Below are 13,713 nucleotides of genomic sequence, written 5' to 3'. Positions count from 1 at the left end.
CCACTTTATACAGTGTGGTTTACTGCAAGTCACCACTTTATACAGTGTGGTTTACTCCAGGTCACCACTTTATACAGTGTGGTTTACTGCAAGTCACCACTTTATACAGTGTGGTTTACTGCAAGTCACCACTTTATACAGTGTGGTTTACTGCAAGTCACCACTTTATACAGTGTGGTTTACTGCAAGTCACCACTTTATACAGTGTGATTTACTGCGTCACCACTTTATACAGTGTGGTTTCCTCAAAGTCACCACTTTTATACAGTGTGGTTTCCTCAAAATCACCACTTTTATACAGTGTGGGTTCCTCAAAGTCACCACTTTTATACAGTGTGGTTTCCTCAAAGTCACCACTTTTATACAGTGTGGTTTCCTCAAAGTCACCACTTTTATACAGTGTGGTTCTCACAAAGCCACTGTTGCCTGCACTGTCTCTTCTGTATGTACAGTATGATTCACATGGATTTCTGTCAACTTAGTACAGTTCCGTTCACATGAACTTATTGAAACTTTGTGCAGTGTGCTTGGCCCGAGATCCGAGCAATTCGTACAGTCTGGTTCGCGTGAAGACAGTCCCACCGATGGGTGGTACCACCTGACACCATAGAGACGACCCGTGGTACCCACCACCGTGCCTTGAGCTGCAGTCGGGCACGGACGCGGCCCCGGGTGATACCGAGGACAGGACGGGCGCACGACCAGTCGGCTGTTCGTTAGACCCGAAACTTTATAAGAGGAAACCTTCACACTGACTGTCCAAGTGCCCGTGGCCTCGTTTAGCGTTAACACGCTGAATGCAGGCGTGGCGACTCCGGCATCGGGAGTGCAGGGTGCTTGCTCTACGCGTGTCCCGATCCCCTCCAAAAGCACCAGGTGTGCGTCTCTGACCAGCAACAAGCTCGCGTCCTGTCACCCTGTGGTTTCATTCTTTACGTTAGGTTCAGGTGTGCGTCTCTGACCAGCAACAAGCTCGCGTCCTGTCACCCTGTGGTTTCATTCTTTACGTTAGGTTCAGGTGTGGGTCTCTGACCGGCAACAAGCTCGCGTCCTGTCACCCTGTGGTTTCATTCTTTACGTTAGGTTCAGGTGTGCGTTTCTAACCAACAACAAGCTCGCGTCCTGTCACCCTGTGGTTTCATTCTTTACGTTAGCTTCAGGTGTGCGTTTCTGACCGGCAACAAGCTCGCGTCCTGTCACCCTGTGGTTTCATTCTTTACGTTAGGTTCAGGTGTGGGTCTCTGACCAGCAACAAGCTCGCGTCCTGTCACCCTGTGGTTTCATTCTTTACGTTAGCTTCAGGTGTGCGTTTCTGACCGGCAACAAGCTCGCGTCCTGTCACCCTGTGGTTTCATTCTTTACGTTAGCTTCAGGTGTGCGTTTCTGACCGGCAACAAGCTTGCGTCCTGTCACCCTGTGGTTTCATTCTTTACGTTAGCTTCAGGTGTGCGTTTCTGACCGGCAACAAGCTCGCGTCCTGTCACCCTGTGGTTTCATTCTTTACGTTAGGTTCAGGTGTGCGTTTCTGACCGGCAACAAGCTCGCGTCCTGTCACCCTGTGGTTTCATTCTTTACGTTAGCTTCAGGTGTGCGTTTCTGACCGGCAACAAGCTCGCGTCCTGTCACCCTGTGGTTTCATTCTTTACGTTAGCTTCAGGTGTGCGTTTCTGACCAGCAACAAGCTCGCGTCCTGTCACCCTGTGGTTTCATTCTTTACGTTAGGTTCAGGTGTGGGTCTCTAACCAGCAACAAGCTCGCGTCCTGTCACCCTGTGGTTTCATTCTTTACGTTAGCTTCAGGTGTGCGTTTCTGACCGGCAACAAGCTCGCGTCCTGTCACCCTGTGGTTTCATTCTTTACGTTAGGTTCAGGTGTGGGTCTCTAACCAGCAACAAGCTTGCGTCCTGTCACCCTGTGGTTTCATTCTTTACGTTAGCTTCAGGTGTGCGTTTCTGACCGGCAACAAGCTCGCGTCCTGTCACCCTGTGGTTTCATTCTTTACGTTAGCTTCAGGTGTGCGTCTCTGACCGGCAACAAGCTCGCGTCCTGTCACCCTGTGGTTTCATTCTTTACGTTAGCTTCAGGTGTGCGTTTCTGACCGGCAACAAGCTCGCGTCCTGTCACCCTGTGGTTTCATTCTTTACGTTAGCTTCAGGTGTGCGTTTCTGACCGGCAACAAGCTCGCGTCCTGTCACCCTGTGGTTTCATTCTTTACGTTAGCTTCAGGTGTGCATTTCTGACCGGCAACAAGCTCGCGCCCTGTCACCCTGTGGTTTCATTCTTTACGTTAGCTTCAGGTGTGCGTTTCTGACCGGCAACAAGCTCGCGTCCTGTCACCCTGTGGTTTCATTCTTTACGTTAGGTTCAGGTGTGGGTCTCTAACCAGCAACAAGCTTGCGTCCTGTCACCCTGTGGTTTCATTCTTTACGTTAGCTTCAGGTGTGCGTTTCTGACCGGCAACAAGCTCGCGTCCTGTCACCCTGTGGTTTCATTCTTTACGTTAGCTTCAGGTGTGCGTTTCTGACCGGCAACAAGCTCGCGTCCTGTCACCCTGTGGTTTCATTCTTTACGTTAGCTTCAGGTGTGCGTTTCTGACCGGCAACAAGCTCGCGTCCTGTCACCCTGTGGTTTCATTCTTTACGTTAGGTTCAGGTGTGCGTTTCTGACCGGCAACAATCAGATTATTTCTCTAATATCACTCCCAAGTTCAAACATGTTCTGATAAATGGGAACTTGTAGCCTGTATGTAGTAGGTAGAGCAAATTGTGGTGTGGGCGTGGCCTTACAATGTTGATCTGCAGAGGGCGGAGCAAATTGTGCTGTGGGCGTGGCCTTACATTGCTAATCTGCCGAGGGCGGAGCAAATTGTGCTGTGGGCGTGGCCTTACAATGCTAATCTGCACAGGGCGGAGCAAATTGTGCTGTGGGCGTGGCCTTATAATGCTAATCTGCACAGGGCGGAGCAAATTGTGCAGGCGTGGCTTAGTAGTCCAAGACACCACCTCCCTGTGGTCTGCTCCTACAAGTATGGCGGTGATATTGTCTCCAAGATCTTTTGTTTGACATTTGCTCCAAACAGTATATAGTTCAGCGGATAGCTGTTGTGGTATTTGCTTGTCATGTCTCGCATTCCACATGTATTATAGTTTACCCCACAAAGGTTTGCTCAGCTTTGTGATGACAGAGGAATGTTTGGGCCTTCTCAAAAGCTTGACAGTTATTAAAATTCCAAACGGCATTGGGAATGTGGTGGCGGGTCCCTAGAAACATCCTTTGAAAAGACAAAATAATGCCTGTTGGAAAACCTTTCCCACAACTCGATGGAGATTTCGCTGATTTATGAGTCTATAAAGCCCCTCCCTCTACCCACTTCCTCCATCACTGAGGGTACAGTATTGTGGAATTGCAGAGGAAGGAATTTGGAAGGTTAAAAGGCATAACCTTTGACCTGTAATCTCAGAAAAAAAAATCTTATGTTCAGACATTCATCTTGTCAAATTTTCCAAAGTTGATTTTTTTTTTTAAATCGGAGAAGATGTCACATTCCTAATCGCATATGATGATTTCGTCTACTCTGAACATATTATACAGGATCAAAGCATTCTGGGTAAAACCAACGTGTCGGTCACATATCAAGAAGTCACTTGTGAAGAACATCGAACCAGCTGACATTCACGGCAATCTGCACAATTTGGTGATTCGTTCATTTGACGTTCCTGTGGTTGTGTTTTAATGGCGCCCTGAATTTGTGAGCGATCTTGAGCGATCTCACGAGTGACCAGGTGCTGTCACTCAAGCGAACATCAAAGGTGTTGAATGGCTAGTTTTGCTGAATCGGCTAATTTATATCCTTGAAAATGCAGAGGAATCGGATGTCATTGTTGGAAGTGTGTGGGGAAAAAAAAAATTCATTCTCATTTGCGAATCAAAAAGGTTCCTGCAAGGTGGGATCCAAAGGATTTCTACTCCAGCAGACCCCAAAGGTCCTACCATATGACATCAAAGCACGACTGCGTGGATTGGACGAGTCTTTACATGTATCGGGGCAATACCTTAAGAGATAGGAGACGTTTTATCAACCTTTGTGTACTTTTTGTTTTTACAGAATGCAAGGTCCACATCCACCTGGAACTACCCTTGGTGTCATGTATGATCTCATGTGGTTGCAGCCACCTGTCATCGTGCTTCTAAGTGGGAATAACTGGAGCTTTTAAAGGCGTAGTTGGAGTAGTACATGCTCGATTTACTCCATCTTACTCTTTCTCACCATCAGAGATTCACCTGCTTTCTGTTCCCCATCTGTACCATCCTCTGTTCCCCATCTGTATCACCCTCTGTTCCCCATCTGTACCACCCTCTGTTCCCCATCTGTACCACCCTCTGTTCCCCATCTGTACCACCCTCTGTTCCCCATCTGTACCACCCTCTGTTCCCCATCTGTACCATCCTCTGTTCCCCATCTGTACCACCCTCTGTTCCCCATCTGTACCACCCTCTGTTCCCCATCTGTACCATCCTCTGTTCCCCATCTGTACCATCCTTTGTTCCCCATCTGTACCATCCTCTGTTCCCCATCTGTACCATCATCTGTTCCCCATCTGTACCATCCTCTGTTCCCCATCTGTACCACCCTCGGTTCCCCATCTGAACCATCCTCTCTCTGTTCCCCATCTGAACCATCCTCTCTCTGTTCCCCATCTGTACCATCCTCAGTTCCCCATCTGAACCATCCTCTCTCTGTTCCCCATCTGTACCATCCTCTGTTCCCCATCTGTACCATCCTCTGTGCCCCATCTGTACCATCCTCTGTTCCCCATCTGTACCATCCTCTGTGCCCCATCTGTACCACCCCCGGTTCCCCATCTGAACGATCCTGTCTCTGTTCCCCATCTGTACCATCCTCAGTTCCCCATCTGAACCATCCTCTCTCTGTTCCCCATCTGTACCACCCTCAGTTCCCCATCTGAACCATGCTCTCTCTGTTCCCCATCTGTACCATCCTCTGTTCCCCATCTGTACCATCTTCTGTTCCCCATCTGTACCATCCTCTGTGCCCCATCTGTACCACCCTCGGTTCCCGATCTGTACCATCCTCGGTTCCCCATCTGAACCATCCTTTGTTCCCCATCTGTACCATCCTCAGTTCCCCATCTGTACCATCCTCTGTGCCCCATCTGTACCACCCTCGGTTCCCCATCTGAACCATTCTCTGTTCCACATCTGAACCATATTCTGTTCCCCATCTGAACCATTCTCTGTTCCCCATCTGTACCATCCTCTGTGCCCCATCTGTACCATCCTCTGTGCCCCATCTGTACCATCCTCTGTTCCCCATCTGTACCATCCTATGTTCCCTATCTGTACCATCCTCTGTTCCCCATCTGTACCATCCTCTGTGCCCCATCTGTACCATCCTCTGTTCCCCATCTGTACCATCCTCTGTGCCCCATCTGTACCATCCTCTGTGCCCCATCTGTACCATCCTCTGTTCCCCATCTGTACCATCCTATGTTCCCTATCTGTACCATCCTCTGTTCCCCATCTGTACCATCCTCTGTGCCCCATCTGTACCATCCTCTGTTCCCCATCTGTACCATCCTCTGTGCCCCATCTGTACCATCCTCTGTGCCCCATCTCAACGTGTCCATCGATACCTCCGCTCCTCCATGACACATAGGGTACCTGCAAGCAAAGATTACATCCCCCCCCTTACCCCCCCCCCCCCACTGCCACCCTTCTCCAACTCCACCACCATCATTTCTACCTTGTTTCTGTTTCTACCTCCATTCGTCTCGATTTATATCTATTTTGAATACCTGCTCTCCCTCCACAACTACCCTCTTTTGCACACGAGTTGGTCGGGTTTGGCCCTAATCCACGCAGCGACGAGATTGTTCAAACCGTTCACCTGTCATCCACAACAATTAGGTGTTCATGTGCAAAAGCAAGGTAACCTCATTTGTCAGTTTCCTTTTTCTTCTCTGCAGCTTCTCAGTAGATGTTTGTCGATGAATGAAGGACGATTTGAACATCAATAAAAGTTCAGGTTGAGAAAGTAGTCGGACAGGAATCGTGGAGTAAAATGGCGCCAAAAGCACAATATTTGTCTTGAATTGAAATTTATGACTCGACGAGACATGTCCACCGTGCCGAGTGTGGTTACCTGGATCAGGGCATCTGCTTTGGCATGTCTGGCCACGAGCGGACTCTGGAAAACAAATATACTCAAAGTCCGCGTTCACCTGTGGTTGTGGACGTTCAATAAATCCTGAAACAATGCCGACATTTTGGTGTCTGTCATGTGTCAGATCTTTGAGCTTAAGGGGGAAGAGCTGGGAGGGGTGGGAAGATACCTGGGGTATATACGGGGGGCGTTCAAAAAGCTCTTTATTTTATTATTTTGTATGCATCCTGTGGCTACTGGTTGCATCATTTATGGGAGTTTGGCTGTGCGGCTGATGCAGTGCCCCTGTTTCTACTAAGCTGGTACTCAATTTGCCGACCTCGGAAGGATAACAAGCTGAGTCAGCCTACCTGGTGTTACTTAACAGCACGACAGGGGCTCAAAAACAGGACCCTATAAGATATTAAGGTGGCCCACCTTGACCGTTTATCCAACACCAGGCTTCAAAAAGTTCAACCAACGAGATCCTAACAATAGTCGGAGCGTGTACCTGCATAAAAATGCGTGTATACCTTTAGAGGCCTTATGAATTTGCGAATCCTTATGGATCTTACCTTTAGAGGTGTGTATCTCCTCACAAATTAATTATTATACACATAAGTATAATTATGTGTATAATAAAGAGCGAGATAACTTTGTCTCTGAATCCACCCGATCATACATGTGCACAGTGGAGTAAGATAACTTTATCTCTGAATCCATCCCGATCATACATGTGCACAGTGGAGTAAGATAACTTTATCTCTGAATCCACCCGATCATACATGTACACAGTGGAGTAAGATAACTTTGTCTCTGAATCCACGCCGATCATACATGTGCACAGTGGAGTAAGATAACTTTATCTCTGAATCCACCCCGATCATACATGTGCACCGTGGAGAAAGATAACTTTATCTCTGAATCCACCCCGATCATACATGTGCACAGTGGAGAAAGATAACTTTAGCTCTGAATCCACCCCGATCATACATGTGCACATTGGAGAAAGATAACTTTATCTCTGAATCCACCCCGATCATACATGTGCACAGTGGAGTAAGATAACTTTATCTCTGAATCCACCCCGATCAAACATGTGCACAGTGGAGTAAGATAACTTTATCTCTGAATCCACCCCGATCAAACATGTGCACAGTGGAGTAAGATAACTTTATCTCTGAATCCACCCCGATCATACATGTGCACAGTGGAGAAAGATAACTTTATCTCTGCATCCACCCAGATCATACATGTGCACAGTGGAGTAAGATAACGTTGTCTCTGAATCCACCCCGATCATACATGTGCACAGTGGAATAAGATAACTTTGTCTCTGAATCCACCCAGATCATACATGTGCACAGTGGAGTAAGATAACGTTGTCTCTGAATCCACCCCGATCATACATGTGCACAGTGGAGTAAGATAACGTTGTCTCTGATTCCACCCCGATCATACATGTGCACAGTGGAGTAAGATAACTTTGTCTCTGAATCCAGCCAGATCATACATGTGCACAGTGGAGTAAGATAACTTTGTCTCTGAACCCACCCCGATCATACATGTGCACAGTGGAGTAAGATAACTTTGTCTCTGAATCCGCCCAGATCATACATGTGCACAGTGGAGTAAGATAACTTTGTCTCTGAATCCACCCAGATCATACATGTGCACAGTGGAGTAAGATAACTTTGTCTCTGAATCCACCCCGATCATACATGTGCACAGTGGAGTAAGATAACTTTGTCTCTGAATCCACCCCAATCATACATGTGCACAGTGCAGTGAGATAACTTTGTCTCTGAATCCACCCGATCATACATGTGCACATTGGAGAAAGATAACTTTATCTCTGAATCCACCCCGATCATACATGTGCACAGTGCAGTGAGATAACTTTGTTATGACTTTGTTATGAATGACTTTGACTTTGTTATGAATCTGCTATGACTTTGGTTGCTAGATTACATGATGTTTACATGAAACACATGTTAATATGGCACATCTTCTTCCCACCTTGAGACTGATGACTTTGGTTACTAGATTACATGATGTTTACATGAAACACTCATGTTAATATGGCACATCTTCTTCCCACCTTGAGATTGATGACTTTGCTTGCTAGGTTACATGATATTTACATAGAACACTCGTGTTAATATAGCACATCTTCTTCCCACCTTGAGATTGATGTCTTTGGTTGCTAGGGTACATGATGTTTACATGGAACACTCATGTTGATATAGCACATCTTCTTCCCACCTTGAGATTGATGACCTTGGTTACTAGATTACTTGATGTTTACATGAAACACTCATGTTAATGTCATATCTTCCTCCCACCTTGAGATTGATGACTTTGGTTGCTAGGTTACATGATGTTTACATGGAACACTCATGTTAATATAGCACATCTTCTCCCCACCTTGAGATTGATGACTTTGGTTGCTAGGTTACATGATGTTTACATGAAACACTCATGTTAATATAGCACATCTTCTTCCCACCTTAAGATTGATGTGTTTGGTTGCTAGGTTACATGATGTTTACATGAAACACTTATGTTAATACAGCACATCTTCTTCCCACCTTGAGATTGATGACCTTGGTTACTAGATTACATGATGTTTACATGGAACACTCATGTTAATATAGCACATCTTCTTCCCACCTTGAGATTGATGTGTTTGGTTGCGAGGTTACATGATGTTTACATGAAACACTTATGTTAATATAGCACATCTTCTTCCCACATTGAGATTGATGACTTTGGTTGCTAGGTTACATGATGTTTACATGGAACACTCATGTTAATATAGCACATCTTCTTCCCGCCTTGAGATTGATGACTTTGTTTGCGAGGTTACATGATGTTTACATGAAACACTCATGTTAATATGGCACATCTTCTTCCCACCTTGAGATTGATTACTTTGGTTGCTAGGTTACATGATGTTTACATGGAACACTCATGTTAATATCGCACATCTTCTTCCCACCTTGAGATTGATGTGTTTGGTTGCGAGGTTACATGATGTTTACATGGAACACTCATGTTAATATAGCACATCTTCTTCCCACCTTGAGATTGATGACTTTGGATGCTAGATTACATGATGTTTACATGAAACACTCATGTTAATGTCATATCTTCTTCCCATCTTGAGATTGATGACTTTGGTTGTTAGGTTACATGATGTTTACATGGAACACTCATGTTAATATAGCACATCTTTTTCCCACCTTGAGATTGATGTTTGGTTGCTAGGTTACATGATGTTTACATGGAACACTCATGTTAATATAGCACATCTTCTTCCCACCTTGAGATTGATGACTTTGGATGCTAGATTACATGATGTTTACATGAAACACTCATGTTAATGTCATATCTTCTTCCCACCTTGCGATTGATGACTTTGGTTGCTAGGTTACATGATGTTTACATGAAACACTTATGTTAATATAGCACATCTTCTTCCCACCTTGAGATTGATGACTTTTGTTGCTAGGTTACATGATGTTTACATGAAACACTCATGTTGATATAGCACATCTTCTTCCCACCTTGAGATTGATGACTTTGGTTGCTAGGTTACATGATGTTTACATGAAACACTCATGTTAATATAGCACATCTTCTTCCCACCTTGAGATTGATGTGTTTGGTTGCTAGGTTACATGATGTTTACATGAAACACTTATGTTAATACAGCACATCTTCTTCCCACCTTGAGATTGATGACCTTGGTTACTAGATTACATGATGTTTACATGGAACACTCATGTTAATATAGCACATCTTCTTCCCACCTTGAGATTGATGTGTTTGGTTGCTAGGTTACATGATGTTTACATGGAACACTCATGTTAATATTGCACATCTTATTCCCACCTTGAGATTGATGACTTTGGTTGCTAGGTTACATGATGTTTACATGAAACACTCATGTTAACATAGCACATCTTCTTCCCACCTTGAGATTGATGACTTTGGTTGCGAGGTTACATGATGTTTACATGAAACACTTATGTTAATATAGCACATCTTCTTCCCACCTTGAGATTGATGACTTTGGTTGCTAGGTTACATGATGTTTACATGAAACACTCGTGTTAATATAGCACATCTTCTTCCCACCTTGAGATTGATGACTTTGGTTGCTAGGTTACATGATGTTTACATGGAACACTCATGTTAATATAGCACATCTTCTTCCCACCTTGAGATTGATGACTTTGTTTGCGAGGTTACATGATGTTTACATGAAACACTCATGTTAATATGGCGCATCTTCTTCCCACCTTGAGATTGATTACTTTGGTTGCTAGGTTACATGATGTTTACATGGAACACTCATGTTAATATCGCACATCTTCTTCCCACCTTGAGATTGATGTGTTTGGTTGCTAGGTTACATGATGTTTACATGGAACACTCATGTTAATATAGCACATCTTTTTCCCACCTTGAGATTGATGTTTGGTTGCTAGGTTACATGATGTTTACATGGAACACTCGTGTTAATATAGCACATCTTCTTCCCACCTTGAGATTGATGACTTTGGTTGCTAGGTTACATGATGTTTACATGAAACACTCGTGTTAATATAGCACATCTTCTTCCCACCTTGAGATTGATGTCTTTGGTTGCTAGGTTACATGATGTTTACATGGAACACTCATGTTAATATAGCACATCTTCTTCCCACCTTGAGATTGATGACTTTGTTTGCGAGGTTACATGATGTTTACATGAAACACTCATGTTAATATGGCACATATTCTTCCCACCTTGAGATTGATTACTTTGGTTGCTAGGTTACATGATGTTTACATGGAACACTCATGTTAATATCGCACATCTTCTTTCCATCTTGAGATTGATGACTTTGGTTGTTAGGTTACATAATGTTTACATGGAACACTCATGTTAATATAGCACATCTTCTTCCCACCTTGAGATTGATGACTTTGGTTGCTAGGTTACATGATGTTTACATGAAACACTCGTGTTAATATAGCACATCTTCTTCCCACCTTGAGATTGATGTCTTTGGTTGCTAGATTACATGATGTTTACATGAAACACTCGTGTTAATACAGCACATCTTCTTCCCACCTTGAGATTGATGACTTTGGTTGTGAGGTTACATGATGTTTACATGAAACACGCGTGTTAATATAGCACATCTTCTTCCCACCTTGAGATTGATGACTTTGGTTGCTAGGTTACATGATGTTTACATGGAACACTCATGTTAATATAGCACATCTTCTTCCCACCTTGAGATTGATGACTTTGGTTGCTAGGTTACATGATGTTTACATGAAACACTCGTGTTAATATAGCACATCTTCTTCCCATCTTGAGATTGATGACTTTGGTTGCTAGGTTACATGATGTTTACATGAAACACGCGTGTTAATATAGCACATCTTCTTCCCACCTTGAGATTGATGACTTTGGTTACGAGGTTACATGATGTTTACATGGAACACTCATGTTAATATAGCACATCTTCTTCCCACCTTGAGATTGATGACTTTGGTTGCTAGGTTCCATGATGTTTACATGAAACACTCGTGTTAATATAGCACATCTTCTTCCCACCTTGAGATTGATGTCTTTGGTGGCTAGATTACATGATGTTTACATGGAAAACTCATGTTAATATAGCACATCTTCTTCCCACCTTGAGATTGATGACTTTGGTTGCTAGGTTACATGATGTTTACATGAAACATTCGTGTTAATATAGCACATCTTCTTCCCACCTTGAGATTGATGACTTTGGTTGTTAGGTTACATGATGTTTACATGGAACACTCATGTTAATATAGCACATCTTCTTCCCACCTTGAGATTGATGACTTTGGTTGCTAGGTTACATGATGGTTACATGATGTTTACATGAAACACTCGTGTTAATATTGCACATCTTCTTCCCACCTTGAGATTGATGACTTTGGTTGTTAGGTTACATGATGTTTACATGGAACACTCATGTTAATATAGCACATCTTCTTCCCACCTTGAGATTGATGACTTTGGTTGCGAGGTTACATGATGTTTACATGAAACACTCTTGTTGATATAGCACATCTTCTTCCCACGTTGAGATTGATGACTTTGGTTGCCAGATTACATGATGTTTACATGGAACACTCGTGTTAATAGAGCACATCTTCTTCCCACCTTGAGATTGATGTCTTTGGTTGCTAGATTACATGATGTTTACATGGAACACTCATGTTAATATAGCACATCTTCTTCCCACCTTGAGATTGATGACTTTGGTTGCGAGGTTACATGATGTTTACATGGAACACTCATGTTAATATAGCACATCTTCTTCCCACCTTGTGATTGATGACTTTGGTTGCTAGATTACATGATGTTTACATGAAACACTCATGTTAATACAGCACATCTTCTTCCCACCTTGAGATTGATGACTTTGGTTGCTAGATTACATGATGTTTACATGAAACACTCATGTTAATACAGCACATCTTCTTCCCACCTTGAGATTGATGACTTTGGTTGCTCCCTTGAAACATGGAATGACAGTTAAAATCGAGTTGGGATTCTAACCCAGGTGAGACAGCTTTGAGGTGAGTGTGCGTACCTGTAGGCCATCCTGCCAGCTACTGCATCCATTACCTTTGCTTATACACCCTTTTGTGTCAACGTGGTGGATTAGCTGGTTGTCCATATCACTTGTACAACTAAGCTTCTTTATTTTGCCTTTAATTCCCTGGGGAATTGGATCCATCTGAAGCTCGACCATCACAAACACCTTGAGATGATGCTAAGCCAGGTGTCCAGTTCGCACCATTTGCTAAATATTCCATGAAATCCTTCTGCAAAGGTAGAACGTTGGGATGCCACCATGGCGAGATGGTTCATCAGGTGACCACCTTCTCCCATCAGGGTCCTTCTTGCTCCATAATCGCTCCAGCCACGTGATGAACGTTGACTGCTATGCTTTACGGGTCTGCAGGTTTTGGCTGCTCATTGGTTGCATCATTTCTGTGAGTGAAACTGTGCCGCTGATGCAGTGCCCCTGTTCCCTGTAAGATCGTACCCATTTTTCCGACCTTGGAAGGATGACCGGGTAACCCCACCTGATGTTATTTAACGGCACGGCAGTGGCTCGAATTCAAGACGCTGAGATCTTAATCCAGTCACCTTTACCGTTAAACCCACACCTGGCTTTTAAAATAATTGTCTGCACAGGTATTTTTGAACCTTTCACCTCTTTCAGCCCAAATATCCTGATATTGTAACAAAAACAAAACAAAAACATTTATTGTTCCTTCTCTAATAAATTGAATCCTCCATATTTCTCCACAAAACTGTGGACGTTCTACAACGATTGGGAACAATGTTGTACATATCACAAGCATCCTTCTGGCCCCACCACCACCACAATATCACCACCTTCCAACCATCCCGGCACCATCACCTTTATGCTGCTCGTGTCACCACTATCTACACTATACGAGAGCCGTATGTTTGTGTGCGTGTTTGTGTGTGTGTGT

At 44.0% G+C, this 13,713-nt stretch overlaps 1 protein-coding gene across 1 annotated transcript in view; it reads left to right on the top strand.

Moving 5' to 3' along the window:
• LOC137427257 (uncharacterized) overlaps positions 1–13,713 on the top strand; it is a gene marked incomplete at its 3' end in the record, with an annotated part of 346,903 nt that overhangs the window by 1,121 nt on the left and 332,069 nt on the right.

Source organism: Myxine glutinosa, chromosome 5 (genome assembly GCF_964187855.1).
Source record: "Myxine glutinosa chromosome 5, kmMyxGlut1.1, whole genome shotgun sequence".
Lineage (NCBI taxonomy): Eukaryota > Metazoa > Chordata > Myxini > Myxiniformes > Myxinidae > Myxine > Myxine glutinosa.
Note: the sequence above shows the minus strand (reverse complement) of the source record. Positions and strands in the feature narration are given on the sequence as shown.